Source organism: Schistocerca cancellata, chromosome 4 (genome assembly GCF_023864275.1).
Source record: "Schistocerca cancellata isolate TAMUIC-IGC-003103 chromosome 4, iqSchCanc2.1, whole genome shotgun sequence".
In the NCBI taxonomy this organism is placed as follows: domain Eukaryota; kingdom Metazoa; phylum Arthropoda; class Insecta; order Orthoptera; family Acrididae; genus Schistocerca; species Schistocerca cancellata.
In genome coordinates, this window is record NC_064629.1 from 930,423,525 (window position 1) to 930,450,843 (window position 27,319).

A 27,319-nucleotide genomic window follows, 5' to 3' on the forward strand; every position below is an offset into this window, starting at 1 on the left:
AACAAAGATTATCTGAAGGAACTCACACCTCTTCTAGCAGCAGTTTATCATAGATCACTGGAGCAACAAAGGGACTGCGAAAAAGCTCGGGTCATTCCAGTTTGAAAGAAGGGTCATAGGACAGATGCATGTAATTATAGGTCAAAACTGTTGATATTCGTCTGTTGAATTCTGGAATATTTTTTATGACTTTCTGGAGAACGAACATGTCCTCTATAAAAATAACAATGGATTTTGCAAATGGAGACCTTGTGAAACTCAGCTCTCTCTGTTCCTCCGTAGAGCTGTAGACAATAGGGCTCAGGTTGATCCATTCCTCTACTGCAGAAAAGCATTTGACACCGTCCAGCACTGCTGTTCAGTAGGGAAGAGGGGGGAGGGGGGTATCAGACCAGATTTGCAACCATTCAAGATTTCCTTGCAGATAGAACACAAGAAATCACTCTTAATGGAAGAAAATTGACATATGTAAAAGTACTTTCCACGGTATCCCAAGGAAGTGCGATAATGTACATAAATGATCTAGTAGAAAGTGTCAGAAGCCCTTTAAGACTGTTCGCTGATGATATGGTTGTCTACAAGAAAGTAACAAGACCATAATAAGTTCATACAGATTTGCAGACTTACCTATATAGGATAGATGAATGGTGCAGGCTCTAGCAGTTGACCCTGAACATAAATAATGTAACATATTACGAATACATATGAAAGGAAATCCACTGCTGTACAACTACGCTATTGATGACAAATGGCTGCAAACAGTGTCTAAAATGTCTAGGATTAAATACCCAGAGCGACCTTAAGTGGAATGACCACATAAAATAAATAGTAGGAAAAACACATATTCACAGGAAGAATCTGAAGGAAACTTCATACATAAACTGAAGACATGGCTTACAAGGCACTTGTTCGATTGATTCTTTAGTACTGTTCATCAAATTCAGACCTCTACCCAGTAGGACTCATTGTGGAGGGGGGGGGGGGGGCGCAAAGGGAGGGAGGGAAAGAGAAGAGTGATGCATTTTGTCACAGGATTGTTTAGTCTGTGCAAGAGTATTACAGAAATGCTCTAAAATCTCCAATGGCAGATGCTACAAGAGAGGCACTGAGCACGAGATGTTTACTACTGACATTTTATTTTGAGAGTGCTTTCTGCGACAAGTCAGATAATGTAGAAGTTGTTCTACACTCATCTCTCAAAGTGACATTAAGGGCAAAATTCAAGAAATTGGAGGTAATCACTCTTCCCATGTGCCATTTACGAGTGGAAACAGGAGGGGGGAGGGGGGGGGGGGGAGATCACTTAGTGGTACCAGAAGTACCTTCCGTCACACACAGACAGGTAGATTGTGGAGTACTGATGTAGATTCAGAGTAGAGGGGAAGGTGTGGGATTGGACTGAATGGTTCAGTGTTTTAAGGTACATAGTATCTTACCCATAAGCTGTTCATCTTAGTGGCCTTTCATTCATGAGATGTCTACCAGATGAAATGGTCACATTCTGCGAAAGTCCATAGCATGTAAGGTCACCATCTAGTATGTTGTTTTCAGCCTAACGTAAAACCATTTTTTTCTTCTATCTCTGTTTATTGTTGCTCTACTTTCCCTTCTGATTACAGCTTTGATTGTGTTTCTTACAAGATGAAGGACATAGAAATAAAATACAACTTATTTCATATTTAATATGCAGCAGGCATATGGCAGATAGCTGGCACCTTACAGGGCACTACCATTCATCTCCAGTTGTAGAAAAAGTATCTGTACATGAAATTTGTTTTTAAATCTTGCCTGCAGAAACGAGTTATCATTACAAATGAGTTGACGGTTTCAAAAAAGACTAACTACATACGATTTTTACGGAAACATTATGCATGAAGAGCCCAGTAGTTTATTTAGACAAAACATGGATTCACACATGTTACTCTGTGAATAAACACTGCCAAAGTAATAGTATCTGAAGAATACAGTCTAAAGTGCAGGCCACATTTATTGGTGGTTGTATGCAGGGCACTGATGTTACAACATGTACACTAAGTGTAAAATGTTGTTTTGGAGTGTTACAGAGGAACCACATTATAGAATTAATGGCAATATTTTTTAGTACCACTGCTTTTTTGGAATATTTAACAGCAACTGCACATATGAACAAACTGAATATCACTGAAATGGAAAAAAAAAAAAACATTATTGCTTTCATTTAGAGCTGAATAAAATATTATCTTGTATTATATCTAACTAACCATGTAATAATAAACATGCTGGTCACCTTTGCATTGTTTTTCAATTTAATATTGATTCTTTTAATACAAAGTTTAGAACAAACAATCACAGAGAAAGTAAAACTGAAGAGCAAATACAACTTTATTTAATAGACAAATTGCATTTTTTCCTGAATAACATCAAAACTGGTTTTAGTTTTATGTCATTTCCTCTTACAAATAAACTTATTTCCATAGTAATTAAGAGGTTAAAGCAGATCAATTACAAATGGCGACATTTAAAGTCCTATATTGATGCACGTAACTGCATTTTGCACACAATTGCGGCTTGTCTATGCACAGCTTAACTAAAGGTCTCTATGCATATTATATGTCTTAACCTGATAGCTGCACTCCTATAATGGAGTAATTCTTGTAGTAACAGTACACTGATTTGCATACGGGTTAAGAGACGGTAGCACAGTTCAACATTTATCATGGTGCTTCACAAGATTTGACATTCTGAATATTTTTGTCAAGATTAAGCTAGGTAAATTCCCATGCCTACACAAATAGTTATCAAGGAGCTGAGTAGAACACTTCCATTATATGGGGCAAAGTCTACAATAAACATGCACTTCATCATAAATTCATATCCAATTTTTATACTGGCAGAGCTGTCCAGATTATTAGGAGGAATATTATAAAGTATCTACCTCTCCCAATTGGTGTTCCAAACACTCCAATATTTCTAGGTTACTTACTTCAACTTGGAACAAATGCTGTAAGCCCCACCAGGTAATTCAACAAGATCATTTTTACTGGCCAGAACAAAGTATGGCATTTCAAAAATTTACAATCCATGTTAAGACAATGAGTTTAAGATTAATTTTGACAAACAGAAGTTTTGGAAGAAAAACTTGAATACCTATACTCTGAATGGTGAAAGAAGATTCCTGACATGTAACAGCACTATTATAGTCCACAACAGTGGCCTCTGGGCTGGGAATGTGCAGGACAGCTGCACAGCTAGCTAATCAGTGCTTGGTCTATTTCTGTGTTCTGTACTATGTGAACTCCCGTTATATTTGAGCATTCTATTTTGGTTTATGTGCATGAAACTATGAGTGACTTATTTCTGTGGTATTACGTGTATTCTGCTAGTTTTGTCAAAATGGCTGAAACACCTAGAAGGATCCAAATATTTCCCAACCAGGCAAGGAAACCTATTTCTGAAGTGTTCTTGTTCTTCAATTGGGGGACAGTTTCTGGTGGGCTGGTCTGTGATGTTGCCAATGTGCAGGAACATAACATAGTTGTTGCCTGTGCACTTTCAGTCAAGTTGACAATGCAACATTCCTTGTGAGCCACAGAGCCAGGAGTCCCATTAATGCTGTTGCCCACTACAGCAATTTTTAACTGTGAAGAGCGAACGACTACCATAACAAAGAGACATTGCCACATAGAAACAAACATGACTGGTTGCGGCATGCCCATGAAGCAGCCTTGCTAAGCCCAATTTATCTGTCGAGGCTCTTCTCTGGTTGTACAACTACAGTGTATGCACTCAATGCAAGACACATAACATGCATATAATGATATGTAGCCACAACTGATGCACACATTAATCCAAAGAACCTACTAGAAAATGTAAGTAGTCCTCAAGAAGATTAACTTCTACTCAAAATTCATCCCTTAGGGAGCAGGCCTTGCATCCCCTCAACTATGTCACAGGGCCACTCTTTTTTAACGCACGTGGAGCATAGAATTCAGACATCGAAGCATAAGTTATGCTTAGCAGCTTCACTGGCTATGTACTCGTGGGAATATGCTGGTGGAAAAGGCAATTTATTTCTTTCGCCTCAAAGATATTGGAGTAGCTCATGGCAGCCCAATTTCTGCCATTCCCACTGAAGCCCCTTTGTGTCAGCAGATAGAAATTCTTCATTTCTGGATGTTTTATTAATAATTGTGCACTAATACAGGGTGTATACACAGACAAGGAAAAAAAATTACCGAATTTTTTCCAGATTTCACAGCTCAAAATAAACTTTCTACCAGGTGAAAATACACTTAAAAAGTGACAGCATACTTTTCCTTGGAACTGTGAAACTTATTGATCCGTTGAATCATTATGGTTTTATACGCCAGCGTAAAATTTACCGGCACATTACAAAATGAAACTTAGGCGGGAGAAAAATCACTTTTTGGAAAGATCTATGATTTGCAGTAACATGTACACTGCATATTTTCGTATTACCAATTCCACCAAACACCACGTGTTACTTTCCAAAGCATTGAAATCTAGACTGCGAGGTGCTTGTGTAAGAAAGTGATAGGTCATGTCTTGTGATCTCGCCAGCCAATGACGGCGGATATTCAGTACATAGGACACGTGATGTAGTCCGCCAATAGCAACATCAGTCAAGTAGCGCGGCCACAAACCGGGAAAGTTAATGGTTTAAATTAATATACATGGCATTGCTAGAAGAAAAGCAAAGTTTTTGCATATAATATTGGCCTCGAAGATTAATAAGCTTTAAGAAAATGTAAGGTTTCACACATAAATTTGATCTTTTATGCGTGTTACACTTAAGATACATCACACAAATGTGACGGTAAAATTTTTAATAATGACACAAACGTCTGATCTTCTGGGCTCGAAACTTTTTCTAAATGGTCGTTCTCAAAGAGTTTTTTTTTTTTTTTTTAAATGACAGTCAAATGGTGTGTGATTTAAGAAATTCATTGTACATTCTCGCACATAGTTCATCTTGTGTAAAAGAAATTTACATTGGAAGTAACACTTTTCAAACCACCATTTGCAATATTTTCCCGCAACGTATTAGAAATAGGTTCGTTTTCGTAATAGCCAGAGAGCGCCAGATATTGCACGTCACCGCATCTGTGCAACTACAATGACGCAGGAAGCCCATATGTTCGTATGTGTAAAACATTAAAATATCTTACATTATGCCATAAAAGAAACAAGACATCAGAGGACACTCCAAGAGCATCGGAATTTCGTGAACCATACCAAAATGCATGATTCGGCTTAAAGTGTACACTTGTATGTCCAGATTCAGATGTAAATTATCTTTGAGTACCAGTACTTTATTACCTAATGTTTGATTCTTTAGTATGGCATAATGCCATATGTGCTAGAAGATGAAAACATGCACTTTAAACTCAGCAAACAATTGAAACTAGCCAATAGTGTGGAATGAAACACTGTTTCAAATAAATTGACTGCCCTCAGTGAGAAAGGTTAATAAAAGCAAAATTTCTTTAGCAAACTCACAAAAATAATTTCATTGTTGTGCAAGACAAATAATGCTGGATTGTCAGAAAGGTTGAAATAAAATAAAATCTGAAACTAATAACTTATTTTAGCCTTCCGTAATTATGTGAATGTATTTTAATTCACTTGATAGCTCCCAGCTACAGAAATCCATCTTGTTTTCATTTGATGTGAGAGCAATAAATGAAGAAGAAACAGCAGAATCACTTAAACGTAAACATGGGTCATGTGGAGACTACCCACTACAACTCAGACTGCACTGTGTATCAGTCCCGAATCTATGGTATTTCCAAACCGTGGCAATACTAGATAGCCCCCCCCCCCCCGCCTCCCCTCCCTCCAGCGTTTGAATTAGGACACCAAATACTAAAACAACTCTTCAAAAAGTGTTCATTTTGTAGCGCACATCTTTCTGAAGAGTCTCAAACAGAAAACTTATGTCTTTGAGGAAATGTAAGCCACGTTATTTGGTCTTTAGTGTCCCAAAGTGCAGTGCCACGCCTCTTCACACAGCATTCTTCTATCACACATCACTGTATTTCGTTCCGTAAAATTCAAACATGTTTATTTTGTAATGGATGCCATCAAACTATACCTAGGACAGTGGAAATTAGAATGTCCCGTGGTGCCTCTCCTGTTCCCAGTTGGCCAGTTTGACATGCTGCCCCTCCTTATAAAACTCTCAATTAATTCTGGATGGGATTATTTGTAACCAAGAGAACAAGAATTCCTCAGAAAATTAGCACTATTTATTGCCTATTAGCTAATAACTTTCTCTTTTGTATGACATATTAAATACAGGATACATAAAACCAGTAAAGACAAGAGACAAGCAAGACAGTGCACGTTTCTTCAATCCATAAATCCTAGCATTTTTTTCCTCTCTAAACTTGCAACAGTTTTACATGGCGTGCTTTTCTTTCTGGGAAAGAATCTATTACCTCATCAAAGCTCATCAAACATTTTGCTACACGAAAAAGTGAAATGTCATTGTCTAATACTAAAAAAGCTGTTAATACAAATAGTACCCAAGACTGGTGTGGTTTGTCGAGTTGATTATGTGTATTTTGTCACTATCTGCCAGATAAAATGAAATAGGCCTGTCTAATATTGCAGCAATTTTAACACACACCAAATAAAATAATTCACGAAGTACCAATATCAAATGCCAAGGCCTACTACAAGCAAAAAGCTTTATGTTAGGAAATAGTTTCACATTCCATTCATAGGCACCAGCTTCTCAAGCACGAGATCGAAAAGTAGTGGTACAAAATTTTTGTAAAAATTTCAAATTGTCATATTCTTCCATAATTTGTGTGATGTCCCCATTTCTTTTCCTTCCTCATTCTAACGAACAATCTTGTCATCTCTAATTCTGTAGCTATTCCTGCCAGTGTCAAAACTTATTCTCCGGTCAACTTCACTAACCCTGCCACAATCACCAGTTTAGTTATACTGCACTTATTCTCTGGTTAGGCATTATTACATGTTCGTTTCAGCAGTACTCCCACAACATAACTTATGCACCTGTTAGCCAGGGACTGTACAACTGGCCCTTACTGGTGTTGCGGTCTGTCCAAAAACTTCGCCAAAATTTCATTTTCTTGGATACACCGAGAAGGTAACATGTAATCTTTTTTACCTGTTAGTCATTTATTTTCACTCTGGTAGTTTGAATGTACGGCTTTCACTAGTAATTATAAGAATGTTGATCATTCGCAAACCCAGTCAACAACATAAATAAACAGTGATCGGCATTCACCCATTCGGCTTTATTCCGCTCAGCTCATATAGCCCCGTCCCCTTTTGTTTGCAGGAAAGTTTATCTCTAGATGCAACAGGGATTCTCCTGGCAGAAACATCATGTACAATATGCACGCATTCAAAACTCAACTTATGATACATTCAGATATCAACTTATAATGTGTTCAAAAATATTCAAAACCCAACAGGGATGCATTTCAAAATAATGAATAATCGATAGACCAGCGTGCGCTGGATGCTAGGTGCTTTGTGAAAAAAGGTTTTTTCCTCTAGAATATGAATTTGTATTTGCCCCACCACCATTGCCTGGCATTTTCTACCTACAATTTCTGTTTCATAAGGTACAATAATTGTTTGTGCCGAAAGTTAACAATACTGCTTCTGCTGTAGGATTCCTGCTGGATGAACTATCAACATTTTATCCCTGTTTGTGTCCATCTGATATAATCAGGATGTTTTCAATTCAGCCCTGATTTTACTACACATATGATCCCAGAAATTTGCTCTCTATTGTCCCTGTCCCTAGTACGTGGCAGTGCCTTCTATGAACTTGCCTGTCCAGCACATTTCATTAGTGAGTTTTTATGGCTCTTGAGTGGTGGCCACTACATTTTAAAACAGAGCTAAGAAGTCAGATTTATGCTGTTCTTCCTATACAATGACCATTGTTCATTTAATTTTTTTTATTTACCCACAAATTCTCATCATAGCAACAATTCCATTGTGTCCAAATCTTACAAAGTAAACATTCAAAGCCCAAGATTAAGGAAATTACACTAGAAATACTATTTAAACCATTATTTACAGTCTGCTTGATATTTTCCACTTCGTCCATCTGCTTATCCCAGAGCTCACTGTATGATTTAGGGAATAGATCATTATAATTTATAACAAATTTTGTTGCAGTGAAGAACACACCTCTCCCACTTGCTCCACTTTCAGCTCTATATTGAGAATATCCACTATTGAGAATATTCACTCTTAATTCCCTTTATTTGTGTCTTTCACAAATATTACTCCTTTAGTAGGATGATTATCTGATGTATGTACTTCCCACTCTTGATAATACATACATTTTGTATGCAAGCAGTCTGCTTTGTAATGAAATGGTAAATGATGTACACGCCTTTCATGTATGCCTCTACAGAAGTGTGGATGTTTCTAAGATATACTGTAAATAACTTCAGTGAAAACTGAATTTTTTGTCTTTTATAAACCACAGTTCACCTCTTTATTTCTATATACCTCATCACTGCATTTAAGAACATTCACTGTATTTTCTTAAAAGTTGGTTAAAAAGCATATGGTTCCACCATTGTGGGAGTAATTATCCAATATCCACTTCATTTCTCTATTGAGTACCCTTGAAGTTGTCCTTGTGTGGCCGAATGGATTCTTTCCACATCCAACAACAAATTTGGGGGTGGGTACTATAAAGTAAATATTTTTTTAGAATTATAATCTTTTTCTACAGCCCTTTTCTGCCTAACACAAGAACAATATTAAGTCCACCTCTTTTCAGAAGTCTCATCCAACTGAGAAAATCCTATCATCATTTTCATGGTGTCAAGACATTAGCTCCCAGCAAAAAGAAATCACATCTGTGTCACTTATGTGTCACATCAGGTACTAGGATCTTTGATTGGCAATGCAGAACACAATGCCTTTGGGGAGAAAAAAATTTTTACTGAATGTTTTAGCAAAACATTTAGTGAACTATAATTGTAAAATGTGTATTATGATGACAGAGTCTGTGTTTCACAATTGTTGTTTCCATCATAGTTATTCCTCTTCACATTGGTGCACATAAATTTGAGGTATGAAAGCAGAAGTGCTTACTGTAGCTATTTTAGTATGCAGCTGGGTGAAATGTGACTGTAATATATGAAGAGATGTAGCTGCTTCTTGAAGTTGTACCTGAGATCTGAGAAGCTGTTGGTTTGTCAAGTTCAGATCTCTACTTACACTTGTGAGGGTGCTGTATGCAAACTCCGATATATTATTATGGAGTGAAATGTTACGTTCACCTGAAACAGCAAATTTTCACGTAATGTGCTGCAAACTGTATTCCACTCAATTTTACAAAATTAATTTTTTTACAATCAATCAATATTTGACCCTTCAGAATTCACCTTTACGTAATTATAATATTACTGGCCGCATTTCCTTCAACCTAAAATCAAATATTCAACTGAAATATTCTACATTCACAAAATTGTTTTTGTTACAACTGGTATTTTGCACAATCTTGTGAGTCTACAGTCATAGTAATAAAATTTATCAAATATACCATTGCAATGGTTAACATGAAATTATAGAATATTTGAGAAAAATGGCATTTTACATCTGTACCGAATTTCTTTACGAACGCAGATGGTGTCATTTAAATGTTGTTACATGATTAACAGACCATAATGATGAGAATAAATAAGTACACTGGAAGTGGACCCTATTCACAATTCACACATCATTTTAAAAATGTTGAAGGATAACCGATATATTTTAAAAGATAAAAACTGTTGTCCATGGGAAAACATTCCACAATTAAGAGTTTCCATCCAGACATTTTAAAATACAGAACAAAGATTAAAAAATAAACAAAAATAGAAGCCAGGTTCAGTTCAGAATAATTTTTACTTTTCTCATAAAATGTTGGTTTGCTTGGAAAACACTTTGCTTTCCTTTCCTTCTGTTCATTCTCAAAATACGTACATTCTGTTGTATAATTTGTCAGAAACATTACTTTACTTTCCTCACTATTTTCAGTCAAAAGAATGGATATATTTACTTGAATGCTAACACCACTACAAACATCAAACAAAGTGCCAGAATGAGATTTTCACTCTGCAGCGGAGTGTGCGCTGATATGAAACTTCCTGGCAGATTAAAACTGTGCCGGACCGAGACTCGGGACCTTTGCCTTTCGCGGGCAAGTGCTCTACCAACTGAGCTACCCAAGCACGACTCACACCCCGTCCTCACAGCTTTACTTCTGCCAGATTCGCAGGAGAGCTTCTGATAAGTTTGGAAGGTAGGAGACGAGGTACTGGCAGAAGTAAAGCTGTGAGGATGGGCCGTGAGTCGTGCTTGGGTAGCTCAGTTGGTAAAGCACTTGCCCGCGAAAGGCAAAGGTCCTGAGTTCGAGTCTCAGTCCGGCACACAGTTTTATTCTGCCTGGAAGTTTCATCAAACAAAGTGCTTCTCTATATCAACAAGGTCACTACAGCAAATGCATATTTCCACTGTGAAACTGTCACTTAACTACCAACTATCTACATCAACCACTGAGGAAAACTGAAATGTTAAATATTGATTATCAGTACATAATAATTCCTTCAGCTCTTAGTCACGGAGATTTGAGCATCATCATTAAGGTTCTTCTTATACTTTTTGACAATCACTCAAAAGAAGGACAGTGAGATAACGCTGGCAGTTACTGAAAAATCAAATGTTTGCCAAATATAAACAGCTGTACTAAAATATTGGGGTTATCCAGCAAAATCACATTCACAACAGCTACTTTCTTAATGAATCAAGGTCATAATAAACAAGCCTACATAGAGTTTTCTTGGGGAGAAGGATCATTATTAGCTGCAGCAGCAGCACCACCAGCAGTAGCAGTACCAGCAGCAGCATATGCAAAAAGCTTTCTGTTTCAGAATAGTAAATTTGAAGCTAAGAGCAAATGATGATGTATAACTCTGACTTTTTAAATGACTACAGACCATGAATGCAGCCTAAAGGGATTATACTTCCGAATGACAATATTTTTGTAATTGAAATTTCTCTGATGTTTTCCCTAGAATAATTCTACAACTGTTGCTTCTAGAGAAAATATTCGCCAGGATGAAATTAACCCATAACTCCTGAGGTGTGGTCTCTCAGACCGCACGGAAATTTTCTAACTCGCTCTCCAAGGCCAGTTGTGGAATACTTCTATACTCCCCCTACCCTGCTTAAACTGCCAAGCCTATGATGTTTTGTTGTCTGCTGCATTATCACATTCTTTGTTTATTCATACATGTTGGAGTCTCCTAGATCGCGCCTCATGAACTAGGTACATCTACATGACCTGGTTCTGTTGCAGAGCAAGCCAACTGAGGTGTTTGAGTCTCTTCAGAGATTGGGCGAGCTAGGGCTGCAGTGATTCATTTGGTATCTCTCATTCCATGAAAAGTATTCCAGCAAGTGATAGTAGAGACAATGAAATCTACATTGTCAAATATATATTGACAGCATGTTACACTTGATGCAGGTGCTCTTCAGTGTGGTAGACAGCTCCAGCTGGTGAACTTTTATGTAAAAAAGCTCATCTAACAACTGCAAATAAGAACTCAATAAAATGAAAGTAATTCCATTATATCAAAACCAGCTCAGTGAAGTTACTTTGTCAACTCACATCAAAGAACAGGACAAGAAATGCAGGAGAAATATAGCCTGATTGTAAACTGAAAAGCGAGCAGCAATCATGGTAGAGGAAATTGTCTTTCCCAGAAAAATGCTGCTGCTGCTGTACAGGATCACTAAGAACCAACTTCCCCTCTAGCAGTGTGGAACAGAGCAGAGATTTACATAGACACAGATCATGTGTGTTTTTTGTGTTAGTATTATTAGTAACTCTTTATCTGTATTCCATGTAGTGTTAACAAACATTGCAGAAAATAAACGCTCACCAGGTATGTATGTGCACTGTGTTGCTAGTGATTCATAAGATGCACTGCAGAAGGATTGGTGTATCTTCATGAAACAACCTGTAATTACTTGTTGTGGTGTAGTGGGATAGATAAGAGTGGGGAAGGACCTGCTCACTGTTCAGTTTGCAAGCCTATCCAGAATGGAAGTGTGTGACCACAATCTGGCAACCTTCCCTCACACTTCTAACCTCCACCCTGTTACATCCCCAGAACACAATTTATCTTTTGATCTGGCCCTACTGCACTTATATGTGGCACGCATTGAGTGTTTTTTTTTTAAACGTACTTCATTTCAAAATAAACATTAATTTTACACCATTAAAAATATTTTTAATAATCTGTGATTTTTCCATCTCCTGCAACGTAGTCCTATGAATAGGAAATTTCCTGTAGCTTAATTTTGTGCTGGGAAACATTTTCACTAGAAAACAGCAGTTTTCGAGTTATTCAACAAAATACGTAAAAGTGACCTCTGAATACCGTCCACCCATCAGTCAGGATTTTTAGTAAGTTGTTCATGGCACTCCCTCCTAACACTGTACAAAAATCTGTAGTTATATGATTTTTTTCCCTTAATTTTCCTTCATTGACTGTACTATGTTACCTACATTGTTTATAATTATTCCAAAGATAACTACACAATCATGAATCAAATGTACTTATAGCGTGTATTACAGACTGTCTAGTAGTAATCATTGTACTACAATCCAGGGATATTTCCCATTAACTTGTCAAGTGGGTAGTTTGCGCACACGCGCGCCTCTTCCACAGTGGGTAATATACGCCAGCGCGCCCGTTCGCGGTGGTGCTGCGCACTGTTCTCAGGTTTTCCCTCGTGTTTTCATTGTTGAATTTAAATTGATATTAGGTGGAAATGAATAAAATATATTGCGGAAGTTAACAAAACTGTATTTTCACAATATTACATATTGTTTTCAGTGTGAAACATTTTAAAACAAGGTGCTGCACACAAGGAAACTTCGCATTCTGCGCACCAGTATGAAGTGTCTTTGCGAAGGCCTTTTCTCGTACACACCACACACCTCCTTGTTGGTCTTTTCTTCGATGTGGGTGGCAGAAGGTTTGGAAAACGCCTGGCTGTAAGGTGTGTTGCTTTTGGTGTTCGAGGTGGTCGTCTTACTGATGTCCATTGATGTGGTGAAGATATGGTCAACTGTTCACCAAGACTAATCAGGAAGCTCATTCTACTTTGTTCACCACCATGCTTCTTGTACAGAATGTATGCATTGTAGCATGCAATGTTCACCAAGCGGTGGAAAAGCTTCTGATAGAATTTTTTCAGCCTGCTTCTGGCCATCTGGTAGCTTTGTAACTGAGAATCGCACCTATCCACGCCCCCCCCATATTCTTGTTTTAGTCAACGACAACTTGTGGCTTTTGAACGATTCCCTTATTCGAGTTTACATTAACAAATGTATCGTCACGGAAGGTGCTGACCATAAAAACGTCTCTCTTGTCTTTCCATTCCATTACCATCTGCTTGCCTTTGTACCCTGTTATGTACTCCCCTTTCTTCAGTTTTTCCTTTTTAATGAAGTCAAGGAACCCCTTCCTGTCTTGCCCCATTGTGCCGACAACATCGGTGTTATTGCTGGTTAGTTTGTCCACCAAATCTGTACTGGTGTACCAGTTGTCAAGGTAAATACAGTGGCCTTTCCCGAGTAGATCGTGTGCAAGCTCCAAAACAATTCGAGAGGTTATTTTTCGTCCGGATAGTGGCTACCATAATTAGTGTCCTTTCCAGTGTAAACAATAAAGTCTCATACATACCTGGAACTGCTTTCACAGAGTTCGTACAATTTGATGCCAAATCTGCTACGCTTTGATGGAATATATTGCTTCCATCCAAGCCATCCTTTCCAGAGCAACAACGATTCGTCAACGGTGATGTTCCTTTCTGGCATGTACAATGATCTGACTTTACGCCACAGATGCTCCATAATGGGGTGAATTTTGAATAGTTTCCTGCTGATAGTGCCAAGTGGATCATATGAGGTATTGTCAGCAAACTGGAGGAATTTCAATAGAAGATGAAACTGCTTTTCACTCATCATTTTCCTGAAGAAAGGTGTGTCAACTGATTCCCTCTTTGAAAAGTACATTTTGTGGTCTGGTTTGTGAAGAATTCCTTGAAGTACAAGCATTCCAATAAGTGTTTTTACCTCGTTGCGTGTAGTATTCGGCCAACTGTTAACCCTGGAGCGTGCTGCTAAATTGAGATGAGAAGCTATGAACTCCAGAATGAGATTTTCACTCTGCAGCGGAGTGTGCGCTGATATGAAACTTCCTGGCAGATTAAAACTGTGTGCCCGACCGAGACTCGAACTCGGGACCTTTGCCTTTCGCGGGCAAGTGCTCTAAGCTATGAACTGTTCTGCATATAAGTTCGTCTGTTCAGCTATCATTGTGCACAAAGCATCATCCACAAAACACATAAAACAACTCATCACATCATTTTGTTTTAGAGGCGCAACTGTACAACTATTACCACTGAACAAATATTGAATACAAAGTGAACTAGCCCGCACAAATTCACTAGGTACCGTCTGCTGCAGTAGTGTCTCGTCGTCAGATGTTTCTGAATCAAAGTCACTTTCACTAGCCTCAACATCTGTATCTTGAAAACTTTCATAACTGTCACTGAAATTATTGTCACTTTCTAAAAGCAGCTTCTCAATCTCCGAATCTGAAGAAATACTTCTTTTCGCCATTGCAAAAGATCACTCACTAACGCTGCGGTAAATACAGACTAAAAAGGCGCGCTTTTGCGGCTGCTTCACACGACGCATTTTCTCGATGCGCGCTCAGGTGGACAATGTTATAACTAGCCTAGAACACACTGTGTTGCGTGACAAGAGCTGCCATCTAGTGGACGAAGCTCAACTAATACCACAGTGTCAACGGCAGGCTGATAACTGGTCATTCCCACTAGCTACTAGCCACAGAACTCAGTGGACAGATATATCCGTCGAACCCACTGTGCAATAGCAGAGCATGGACGGATATATCCGTCATGCCCACTTAAAAGGTTAACATTTGTAAAAGCTGATACTAACTTTGGGTATTTATTTATCATTTTCTGCAATGAGTCCTCAAGTGGATGCCTTTTTCCAAATGGCAGAAACCATCGTAATAAAACAATTTTAAATTACAAAACAATGTCACATAAAAAACTGATCATATTACATCTATTTTATAAATTTACAAAACAGTTCACACGCTAATGCTTCATTCTCAGTCACAATGGAAGTTATATTGTAACACTTCAGAACTACCACCTAAAATTTTTTGGGAGAATACAAACACTGTCCTGTCAAAAACTATTTCGTAAACCACTTCCTATTGATCTGATGTACATTAATGTCCATTAAAATTGCTACACCACGAAGAAGACATGCTACAGACGTGAAATTTATCCGACAGGAAGAAGATGCTGTGATATGCAAATGATTAGCTTTTCAGAGCATTCACACCAGGTTGGCACCGGTGGTGACACCTACAATGTGCTGATATGAGGAAAGTTTCCAATCGATTCCTCATACACAAACAGCAGTTGACCGGTGTTGCCTGGTGAAACGTCGTCGTGATGCCTCGTGTAAGGAGGAGAAATGCGTACCATCACGTTTCTGACTCTGATAAAGGTCGAATTGTAGCCTATCGCGATTGCGGTTTATTGTATCGCGACATTGCTGCTTGCGTTGGTCGAAGTCCAATGACTGTTAGCAGAATATGAAATCGGTGGGTTCAGGAGGGTAATACGGAACACCGTGCTGGATCCCAAAGGCCTTATGTCACTAGCAGTCGAGATGACAGGCATCTTATCCGTATGACTAATGGATCGTGCAACCACGTCTCGATCCCTGAGTCAACAGATGGGGACGTTTGCAAGACAACAACCATCTGCACGAACAGTTCCGACGACGTTTGCAGCAGTATGGACTATCAGCTCTGAGACCATGGCTGCGGTTACCCTTGACACTGCATCACAGATAGGAGCGCCTGCGATGGTGCACTCAACGACGAACCTGGGTGCACGAATGGCAAAACGTCATTTTTTCGGATGAATCCGGGTTCTGTTTACAGCATCATGATGGTTGCATCCGTGTTTGGCGTCATCGCGGTGAACGCACATTGGAATCGTGCATTCGTCATCGCCATACTGGCGTATCACCCGGCGTGATGGTATGGGGTGCCATTTGTTACACGTCTCTGTCACCTCTTGTTCGCATTGATGGCACTTTGCACAGTGGACATTACATTTCAGGTGAGTTACAACCTGTGGCTCTACCTTTCACTAGATCCCTGCGAAACCCTACATTTCAGCAGGATAATGCATGACCGTATGTTGCAGGTCCTGTAAAGGCCTTACTGGAAACAGAAAATGTTCGACTGCTGCCCTGGCCAGCACATTCTCCAGATCTCTCACCAATTGAAAACGTCTGGTCAATGGTGGACGAGCAACTGGCTCGTCACAATACGACAGTCACTACTCTTGACGAACTGTGGTATCATGTTGAAGCTGCATGGGCAGCTGTACCTGTACACGCCATCCAAGCTCTGTTTTCCTCAATGCCCAGGCGTATCAACGCCGTTATTACGGATAGAGGTGGTTGTTCCGGGTACTGATTTCTCAGGATCTATGCACCCAAATTGCGTGAAAATGTAATCACATGTCAGTTCTAGTATAATATATTTGTCCAATGAAACTGGTTTATCATCTGCATTTCTTCTTGGTGTAGCAATTTTAATGGCCAATAGTGTAGATACGCTTTAAGACGGTATGAAACTCATGACATCAAATGCAAACCACATGAACGAACAGTTCCACTCTCCTATGCAACTATTTTGCCTTGCATCTGACTTAAGTTCGAGGACTTCAGAATTTTATGTGCGCTTTGTCGAGTGTGATGCCTAGCTGATCGGGAACAGCTTTCCATCTCTTTTTCGAATCACAGTTTTTGTATTCTACATTAATTTTGACATCCCAAAACAGGTTGTAGATGAATCGCATTTATAAAATTCACAGTTTTTTTGTTCATTCACTTCTCCATTGCTGTACACAACAAACAACTGCAACACATTTGGGTACATGTACACGCACAAACTTACAAACAAAAGCGAAACATGTGACTGAAATACTTTAGGAGAGAAGTAGGAAACAAAGATAAGAGCAAAAGGGAAGTAATTACAGACAAGGACGGAGACAGGTGTTGCCTTGCAACATGAAATATTCTCCATCGTCGGTGGAAAACACCAGCAACCCCTTGGCAGTAAGTTGTCAACTACCTGCAACAGCCTGTAACACCAACATTACTGCACAGCCATACTGCAAGGTTGAAGTCTATTGAAGCAACATTGATGGCAATTTTATTGCCCCCAAATATTGCCATAAAATATGGCTCATCTAAATGCACCTTTGTAAGAGAGCCGACTGCACGGTCTCAGTCTTTCCAGCCACAGCATATGCCAGTCAATGACAATGCAGGAGGCGACACACTGGAAAATCAGTGCAAGAGTTCAAACGAATGGAACATTGACACTGAATGGGTGTGAGGTGGGAAGCAGAAGCGTAGCTAATTATTAGTACCAATGTAAGTAAATTATTCATTGTGCGATTCCTAGAGGGCACCGGAAGTAATTTACTGCAAGCAATGATAAATGACATTTGTGGCGATACATTTACGTAGGTAACCAAAATGTGCGGCACCTAAACAGGCTGAACTGTTATGACTAAGTGAAGTAACCGGACACCAGCTGTCCAGGGCAGTTCTGCAGGGAAACTAATATGTTCAAGATATTCACTACACAAAGGCTGTTTTGCAAGCCGCTGCTATGGACCCTCATACAGGCTTTTGTTTGTTTTGGTTAGTATAGCTCAGTGTCTGATAGATCGTCAGTGACAGAGCACCTGGTGTTCCTGCTGCTAAGAAGGCGAGTACACAGTTCATTTGTTGTATATTTTTACGAGCTTCAAACGGGAGCAACTGCAGTAATGGATAGGAACTGTGATTGCTGTGTACAGATGTGAGCCGAGTTGGCAACCCTTCGCTCACAGCTCCAGACTGCGTTGGATTCAGTCACACAGCTTGAGGCTGCTGCCACGGGGCATCACTGTGGGGGGTAGGACGTGGTGATGTGAGAGACATCGAGCATGTCACACGTGTCCCCTGTTCAGTCCACTACTGTGGCCACTCTGGATACTGCCTGCACTGAAGTTGACCCCTCATCTACATCTACATCCACGCTCTGCAAGCCACCTGACGGTGTGCGGCGGAGTACCTCTATCGGTTCCCCCTTCTATTCCAGTCTCGTATTGTTCATGGACAGAAATATTGTCAGTACGCCTCTGTGTCGGCTCTAATCTCTCTAATTTTATCCTCACGGTCTCTTCGCGAGATATACGTAGGAGGGAGCAATATACTGCTTGACCCCTTGGTGAAGGTATGTTTTTGAAACTTCAACAAAAGCCCATATCGTGCTACTGAACATCTCTCTTGCAGAGTCTTCCACTGGAGTTTATCATCTCCGTAACGCTTTTGCGGTTACTAAATGATCCTGTAATGAAGCACGCTGCTCTCCGTTGAATCTTCTCTATCTCTTCTATCTACCCTATCTGGTACGGATCGCACACCGGTGAGCAGTATTCAAGCAGTGGGCGAACAAGTGTACTGTAACCTACTTCCTTTGTTTTCGGATTGCATTTCCTTAGAATTCTTCCAAAGAATCTCAGTCTGGCATCTGCTTTACTGATGATTAATTTTATATGGTCATTCCATTTTAAATCACTCCTAATGGCTACTCCCAGATAATTTATGGAATTAACTGCTTCCAGTTGCTGACCTGCTATATTGTAGCTAAATGATAAAGGATCTTTCTTTCTATGTATTCCCAGCACATTACACTTGTCTACATTGAGATTCAATTGCCATTCCCTGCACCATGCGTCAATTCGTTGCAGATCCTCCTGCATTTCAGTACAACTTTCCATTGTTACAACCCCACGACATACTACAGCATCATCCGCAAAAAGCCTCAGTGAACTTCTGATATTATCCACAAGATAATTTATATATGTTGTGAATAGCAATGGTTCTACGGCACTCCCCTACAGCACACCTGAAATCATTCTTACTTCGGAAGACCTCTCCACTGAGAATGACATGCTGCATTCTGTTATCTAGGAACTCTTCAATACAATCACACAATTGGTCTGATAATCCATATGCTCTTAATTTGCTCGTTAAACGACTGTGGGGAACTGTACCAAACGCCTTGCAGAAGTCAAGAAACACAGCATCTACCTGGGAACCCCTGTCTATGGCCCTCTGGATCTCGTGGACGAATAGCGCGAGCCGGGTTTCACACGATCGTCTTTTCTGAAATCCGTGCTGATTCCTACAGAGTAGATTTCTAGTCTCCAGAAAAGTCATTATACTCAAACATAATACATGTTCCAAAATTCTACAACTGATCGACGGTAGAGATATAGGTCTATAGTTCTGCACATCTGTTCGACGTCCCTTCTTGAAAACGGGGATGACCTGTGCCATTTTCCAATCCTTTGGAACGCTACGCTCTTCTAGAGACCTACGGTACACCACTGCAGGAAGGGGGGCAAGTTCCTTCACGTACTCTGTGTAAAATCAAACTGGTATCCCATCAGGTCCAGCGGCCTTTCCACTTTTGAGCGATTTTAATTGTCGTCTATTTTGATATGTACCATTTTGTCATCTGTGCGACAATCTAGAGAAGGAACTACAGTGCAGTCTTCCTCTGTGAAACAGATTTGGAAAAAGACATTTAGTATTTCGGCCTTTAGTCTGTCATCCTCTGTTTCAGAACCATTTTGGTCAGAGTGTCTGGACATTTTGTTTTGATCCACCTACCGCTTTGACACAAGACCACAATTTCTTAGGATTTTCTGCCAAGTCAGTACATAGAACTTTACTTTCGAATTCACTGAACGCCTCTCGCATAGCCCTCCTCACACTACATTTCGCTTCGTGTAATTTTTGTTTGTCTGCAAGGCTGTGGCTATGTTTATGTTTGCTGTGAAGTGTTCCCTCTGCTTCCGTAGCAGTTTTCAAACTCTGTTGTTGTACAGACGGTGGCTCTTTTCCATCTCTTATGATCTTGCTTCGTACATACTCATCTAATGCATATTGTACAATGGTTTTGAACTTTGTCCACTGATCCTCAACACTATCGATACTTGAGACACAACTTTTGTGTTGAGCCGTCAAGTACTCTGAAATCTGCTTTTTGTCTAAACAGAAAAATCTTTCTAACTTTTTTAATATTTCTATTTATGGCTGAAATAATCGATGCAGTAACCGCTTTATGATCACTGACTCCCTGTTCTGCATTAACTGTTTCAGATAGTTCGGGTATGTTTGTCACCGGAAGATCTAATATGTTATCGCCACGAGTCTGTTCTCCGTTTAGCTGCTCAAGGTAGTTTTCAGATAATGCACTTAAAAAATTTCACTGGATTCTTTATCCCTGCCACCCATTATAAATGTTTGAGTCTCCCAGTTTATCTGGTAAATTAAAATCTCCACCCAAAACTATAACATGGTCAGGAAATCTAAATATTTTCCAAATTTTCCTTCAGGCACTCTGCCACAACAGCTGCTGAGCCAGGGGGCCTATAAAGACATCCAATTACCATGTTTGAGCCTGCTTTATAACTATGACCTTCGCCCAAATTATTTCACATTTCGGATCTCCGTCAATTTCCTTCGATAGTATCACACTTTTTATCGCTATAACCACGCCTCCCCCTTCACTGTCCAGCCTGTCTCTGTGGTGGTCAAGTGGGAGATCATTCCAAAGTCTGACAGGCAATGAAAATTTTCTGAAGGGCTGATCGTAGGGCCTCCCCGGTTCATTTGACAAACAGGTTTTGGGCGTTATCTGTGGCTGACGATGTCTCTTAGCTGGATACAGAGGAAGCTTCTCAGCCCACAAGGTCTGGGCATTCACAGAGGGTGGGTTTGCCAGTAGTTGGGAGCTTCTACGTTAGGTGTGTAATGAGGCCCCTTAGGAACATGGCTACCAAGGAGGGGGAAGCCAGTGTGCACTCCATGTGCATTTCGGGGAGAGTCATTCCGGATGTGGAAAGGGTGCTTCCAGATGTCACGAAGAGTACAGGGTACAGCCAACTGCAGGTGGTGACTCATTTCAGTACCAATGACATGTGTCACTTTGAATTGGAGCAGATTGTCTGGTTTAGGGCAGCTAGCAGAAATGGTAGACTACCAGTCTTGCTTGAGAGGTTAAGGCGGAGCTCTCAATCTGCAGCATCATTGATAGAACCGATTGTGATCTTTTGGTGCAGAGCCGAGTGGAGGGTCTGAATCAGAGGCTCAGGCAGTTCTGTGACTGTAGGCTGCAGATTCCTTGACTTGCACCATTGGGTGGTGGGTTTCCGGGTTCCACTTAATAGGTCAGGAGTCCACTACACACAGGAAGTGGCTACACGGGTAGCGGGGGCTGTGTGGAAGGGACTGGGCAGTTTTTTAGGTTAGACGGCCTCAGGAAACCACAAAAAGGGCGTCCGTCTAAAACGGGGCAGGTAAAACACAGTAAGTTAGTTGTAGATATGATCAGTATTATAGTTTTAAATTGTCGTAGCTGTGTTGGGAAAGAACCAGAGCTCGAAGCCCTAATAGAAAGCACTGAAGTTCAAATAGTTGTAAGTACAGAAAGCTGGCTACAACCAGAAGTCAGTTCAGCAGAAATTTTTTCTAATGATCTAACAGTGTTCAGAAAGGATAGATTAAATACAACTGCTGGTGGAGTATCTATTGCCGTCAGAAGTAGTTTGCCTTGTAGTGAAATTGAAGTAGATACTTCCTGCAAAATAGTATGGGTAGAGGCTATACTTGACAATATGACTAAACTATTAACTGGGTCATTTTACCGACCCCCCAAATCAGAAGATATAGTTGCTGAACAGTTCAAAGAAAATGTGAGTCATTTCAAATAGGTACCACATTCATACAATTATAGTTGGTGGTGATTTTAATCTACCTTCAATATGATGGAAAAATTATACATTTAAAGCCGGTGGCAGGCATAAAACGTCATCCGAAATTGTACTGAATACTTCCTCAGAAAATTATTTTGAACAATTAGTTCACGAGCCCACTCAAAGCACAAATGGTTGCGAAAGCATAGTTGACCTCTTAGCAACAAATAATCCTAGACAAATAGTGAGTATTGTGACGAATACAGGGATTAGACCACCAGGCAGTAGCTGCTAGGCTGAATACGGTAACTCCTACAACCATCAAAAAGAAACGCAAAGTGTATCTATTCAAAAAAGCTGAAAAAATGCTCTTAACGCCTTTTTAAGAAACAGTCTGCATTCCTTCTGATCTGATCATGTAAGCGTAGAAAAGACGTGGAACGATTTCAAAGAGTTAGTATCGACAGCAATTGAGAGACGTATACCACATAAATTAATAAATGATGGTACTGATCCCCCATGGTACAAAAAACTGATCTGATTGCTGTTGCAGAAGCAATGAAAAAACATGCCAAATTTAAAAGAATGCAAAATCTCCAAGACCAGCAAAGTTTAGCAGAAGTTTGAAATATAGTGTGTACTTCAATGCGAGATGCTTTCAATAATTTCCACAATGAAACTCTATCTCAAACTCTGGCAGAAAACCCAGAGAGATTCTGGTCATACAATAAGCACGCCAGTGGCAAGACGTGATCAATACCTTAACTGCACGATAACAATGGTGAAGTCACTGATGCCAGTGCCACTAAAGCAGAGTTATTAAACACGATTTTCCAAAACTCCTTCACCAAAGAAGACAAAGTAAATATTCCTGAATTCCAATCAAGAACAACTGCCAAGATGAGGAACATAGAAATAGATATCCTCGTCGCAAAGCAGCTTAAATCACTTAATGAAAGCAATGCTTCTGGTCCAGTTTGTATACCAGTAACATTTCTGTCAGAGTATGCTGATACAATAGCTTCATATTTAGCAATTATATACAACCGCTTGCTCACAGAAAGATCCAGACCTAAAGACTGGAAAATTGCTCAAGTCACACCAAAACCCAAAAATGGAAGTAGGGGTAATCCGTTAAATTACAGGTCCATATCACTAATGTAGATTAACAGTAGGGTTTTGGAACACATACTGTATTCAAACATTGAAGAAAACAATTTATTGACACGTAGTCATCACAGATTTAGAAAATATTTGTTCTTGCGAAATACAACTAGCTGTTTGTACTCATGAAGTAATGAGTGCTATCGACAGGAGATGTCAAATTGATTCCATATTTTTAGATTTCCAGAAGGCTTTCGACACCGTCCCTCACAAGCATCTTCTAACTAAGTTGCGTGCCTATGGAATATCGGCTCAGTTGTGCGACCGGATTCGTGATTTCCTGTCAGAGAGGTTCATAGTAATTGATGAAAGTCATCAAGTAAAACAGAAATAATATCCGGCATTCCCCAACGAAGTGTTATAGGCCTTCTATTGTTCCTCATCTGTATTAACGACATAGTAGGCAATCTCAGTAGCTGTCTTAGATTCTTTGCAGATGATGCTGTCATTTACCGTCTCGTAAAGTCATCAAATAACAAAAATGAATTGCAAAATGATTTAGATAAGATATCTGTATGATGCAAAACGTGGCAAATTGACTCTGAATAAAGAAAAGTGTGAAATTATTCACAAGAAATCCGCTAAATTTTGATTACACGATAAGTCAAACAAATCTGAAGGCTGGAAATTCTACTAAATACTTAGGGATTACAATTAGAAATACCCTAAATTGGAACAATCACATAGATAATGTTGTGGGTAGAGCCAACCAAAGACTGTGATTTACTGACTGAACACTTGGAAGGTGCAACAGGTCTACTAAAGAGACTGCTTACACTATGTTTGTCCACTCTATCCTGGAGTATTGAGTATTGCTGTGCGGTGTGGGATCTGCATCAGGTGGGATTGACAGATGATATCGAAAAAGTTGAAAGAAGGATAGCTCGTTTTGTATTACTGTGAAATAGGGGAGATAGTGCCACAGACATGATACGTGAATTGGAGTGGCAATAATTAACACAAAGGCACTTTTCCTCACGACAGAATATTTTCACGAAATTTCAATCACCAGTTTTCTCCTCCGATTGCGAAAACATTCTGTTGGCACCCACCTACAAGGGAGAAATGATCATCATGATAGAAAAATTTAAGTGCTCCTCTTTCCCCCCTCACGCTGTTCGAGAGTGGAACAGTAGAGAGACAGCTTGAAGGTGGTTCATTGAACCCTCTGCCATGCACTTTATTGTGAATAGCAGAGTAATCACGTAGATGTAAATGCAATTCCGGATGATTCTGTTTGTTAGTAAAACAAAACTGATTTCAGATTTATTACATAGTGTGTAGACACTACGTGTCCAGCAAACACTGGATAGGAAACTAATCTGCACCATCAAGATACTCATGCAATTACTTTACGGGAGGGTTGCAATTAATCACTATCATCAAATTTCAAGTGGTTTATAATTTCCATCCAATCTACTAGACAAATGTATTAATAAGAGCAAGATATGGTTTAATAACCATACATATAGCATGGAGAAGCCCCAGACAGACAGTATGAATAAGACAAAAATAGTAACCCAACTTCAATCACCTCATCAAATACTGCATTGGAAAAGTAAAAGAAACACTGCTGGGGTCTACTTTGGTCTGCGATACCAGGAGACTAATACTTCTTTCTAATTCAAACTGTCTTCCCTATATTCAAGTTCTGTATAACCTGCTCACTTCACTGAGACTGGAGTACAACAAAACATTTTATACGAGTTTAAATGTCTACATTAGCCATCTGGAATTTTTAAGGCAGGATACTGTAACAAGCCAAAGTGTTTCTCTTGACAATGTGAATCAGACTTGTACAACAAAATATTATACCGGACTCAATTGTATCCACACTCTTGGGTGTTTCAGAGTGAAGCAAACTATTGTGCATCATATCAGAAATATGAGAGACACAAAAATCAGATGGCATATAGCACCAGGCCAAAATAATCTTCTATCAACCATCTTGCAATAATAGTTCCTCATACAGCTGACACCACACCGGCACTGATACAGAATCAACTGAGGAACAATCTGTAACATGTTCCACCGTTATGTAAACGGCTGTGTAAATCAGCTATATTAACATTCCCACATCTTACATAAGCTATGAGAAGAGCTCCAACCACCAACATGCAGCGGATGAAAATGACCGAAAGCACGTCAAGAATAAATTAAGAGTATGTGTGCCAATTACTGCATATGTTACGCAGACAAACCTCTCCCCCATACACGTATACTATCCCAACAGTCCTCAATATCACACTTCTTGAGCTGCTACCAAATCCAGAATGTTTTGTACAGATTTTTAAATTGCTTTCAAGATGGCAGCTAGGCTAAAAGTTAAGCATAGGTCTTTCCAAAAGGACGTGAATAATGGTGTATAAGGAAAATTTGTGGAAACTAACGATGACATTAGCAAACTGAATGAATGCATACCAAGTTTAAGGTTTATAATCGGTACTTTAAAAATGGATATTACCAAACCATAGCACAAAAAAGTCAACCGAAGATGCTAAAATTTGTGTGTAATAGTGTGACACTTACAAGAAAGTGGACATCACTGATTATGGAAGTGCAGTATACAGTTCTTGTGAATGATGTGAAAAGTAAAAGGACTACGTGAATAAGGTAGGAGAAGAAAATATACTGACACAGACCAATAATAAATCAAGCATGAATTCGAAAATGCAAAGTTGCTGTCACAAAGTTGTGTTTAAGTGTTTAGTGGAACAACACAAAATGACTTAAAAACTTAACTCCAACTGTTAGTGGTTTCTGACAGTCATGACCATGGACTTGCAAATAAACTAGCAGAAATTCCACATAAAACAAAGACTACATCTGAATGGCTTGGAGAAAGTATATTTGGAAAACACAATAACCAAGGAAATAAAATAAAAAAAAAACACTAATGTACCTTCAAAACTAAAGTGACAGTCAACACCATCACCAGGCCCAAAAGGAACAGCGAAAACACCTTAAAAAGAAGTAGAAGTGATAGAACCACATCAGTGCCAAGAAAACATGCAAAAAAGGCTAGGAGTCAGCAGAAGCAACAGTGGATAAGAAAACTATAGCTCCTCATCTTCCAAATACCTTTCTCACGAAGAAAAGAAAAACAAAATGTCTCCAAAATAAGCACAGCTCATTGTTTCTCAGTACTCCACCACAATATCCTGTTCACAAGAAAGAGCAACATCTAGAAATGCAGCTGCATACTATTGACAGCTCACCTGTTTGCATAACAAAACATTAGAGTAGGGGATCTGAAATAATACATGTGGATCTAAACTCATAAAATCTAACAAGCTGTTAGAGTAAAACCACAAACAGGCGGTGGATCATGTGCATATGTAAAGGAAGGGATTATGTATAAAGTTAGAAGTGACATCATTTCATTAAGTGAGCAAAAACATGTAGAGGAATCAGCTATAAAGACATGAAAGCCATCTGTGCTTGAAAGACTAACTGTAATAAGCATTTACAATTCTCTCAACAGTAAAAGATAAAAGTGGGGTTTGATAAGCCTGGTAAAAAAAGCAAGAAAAAATGTTTGTTTCATAAACAATCTACCTCGATTTTCACCTTACCACTAGACAATCTCCTCTGAACGATTTACACTCGGTCCAGTGATTCTCCAGTTTTTCCATCCCATCGGAAAAATAGGTTCTATCAAACTCTGCAAAATATTGTTCGACTGCAACTCACTTCCTTATTCGATAAAAGTTTCTTCCCAGCAAGCCAAAGTTTCAAGTAAGGGAACAGGAAAAAGGCAAATGGGTAAGTCTGATGAATAGCACGGATGAGGAACCACATGAAAGCGCAATTCATGCACATTCGCCATTGTTATCACTAACGCATGGGACGGTGTATTATCTTGGTGAAGGAACACTTTTTTTGCGTGCCAACTTTGGTCTCTCTTCAGCTGATGCTAGTTTTAAATGATCCAATAATAAATCATAATAGAGTCCAGTTGCGGCTCTGACTGTTTCCTAATAATCTATGAGGATTATTCCCAGGGGCGAAAAAAGAGAGAGAGAGAGAGAGAGAGAGAGAGAGAAGAAGAAGAAGAAGAAGAAGACCGTGGACATCACCTTACCAGTTAACAAAATCGTCTTTTACCTTCTTCAGTGCACTTTCACCAGGGTTCGTCCATTGTTTCGGCTGTGGTGTGTAATGAAAGATCCAGGTTTCATCAACAGTCACAGTCCAGTACAAA

At 39.4% G+C, this 27,319-nt stretch overlaps 1 protein-coding gene across 7 annotated transcripts in view; it reads right to left on the bottom strand.

Moving 5' to 3' along the window:
• The window catches only part of LOC126185125 (putative per-hexamer repeat protein 5), a 95,472-nt gene that overhangs the window by 44,972 nt on the left and 23,181 nt on the right, over positions 1 to 27,319 (bottom strand). For 3 of the 7 annotated variants that reach the window (XR_007536949.1, XM_049927948.1, XM_049927947.1), the window contains exon 4: positions 628 to 669. The exons of 2 other annotated variants lie outside the window; for them this stretch is intronic. The gene's annotated coding sequence lies outside the window, so the exon portion shown is untranslated. Of the gene's footprint in view, positions 1 to 627; positions 670 to 1,603; positions 2,161 to 8,957; positions 9,291 to 27,319 lie in introns of those variants that run through there. 2 more of the 7 variants (XR_007536950.1, XR_007536948.1) reach the window with 2 other exon arrangements.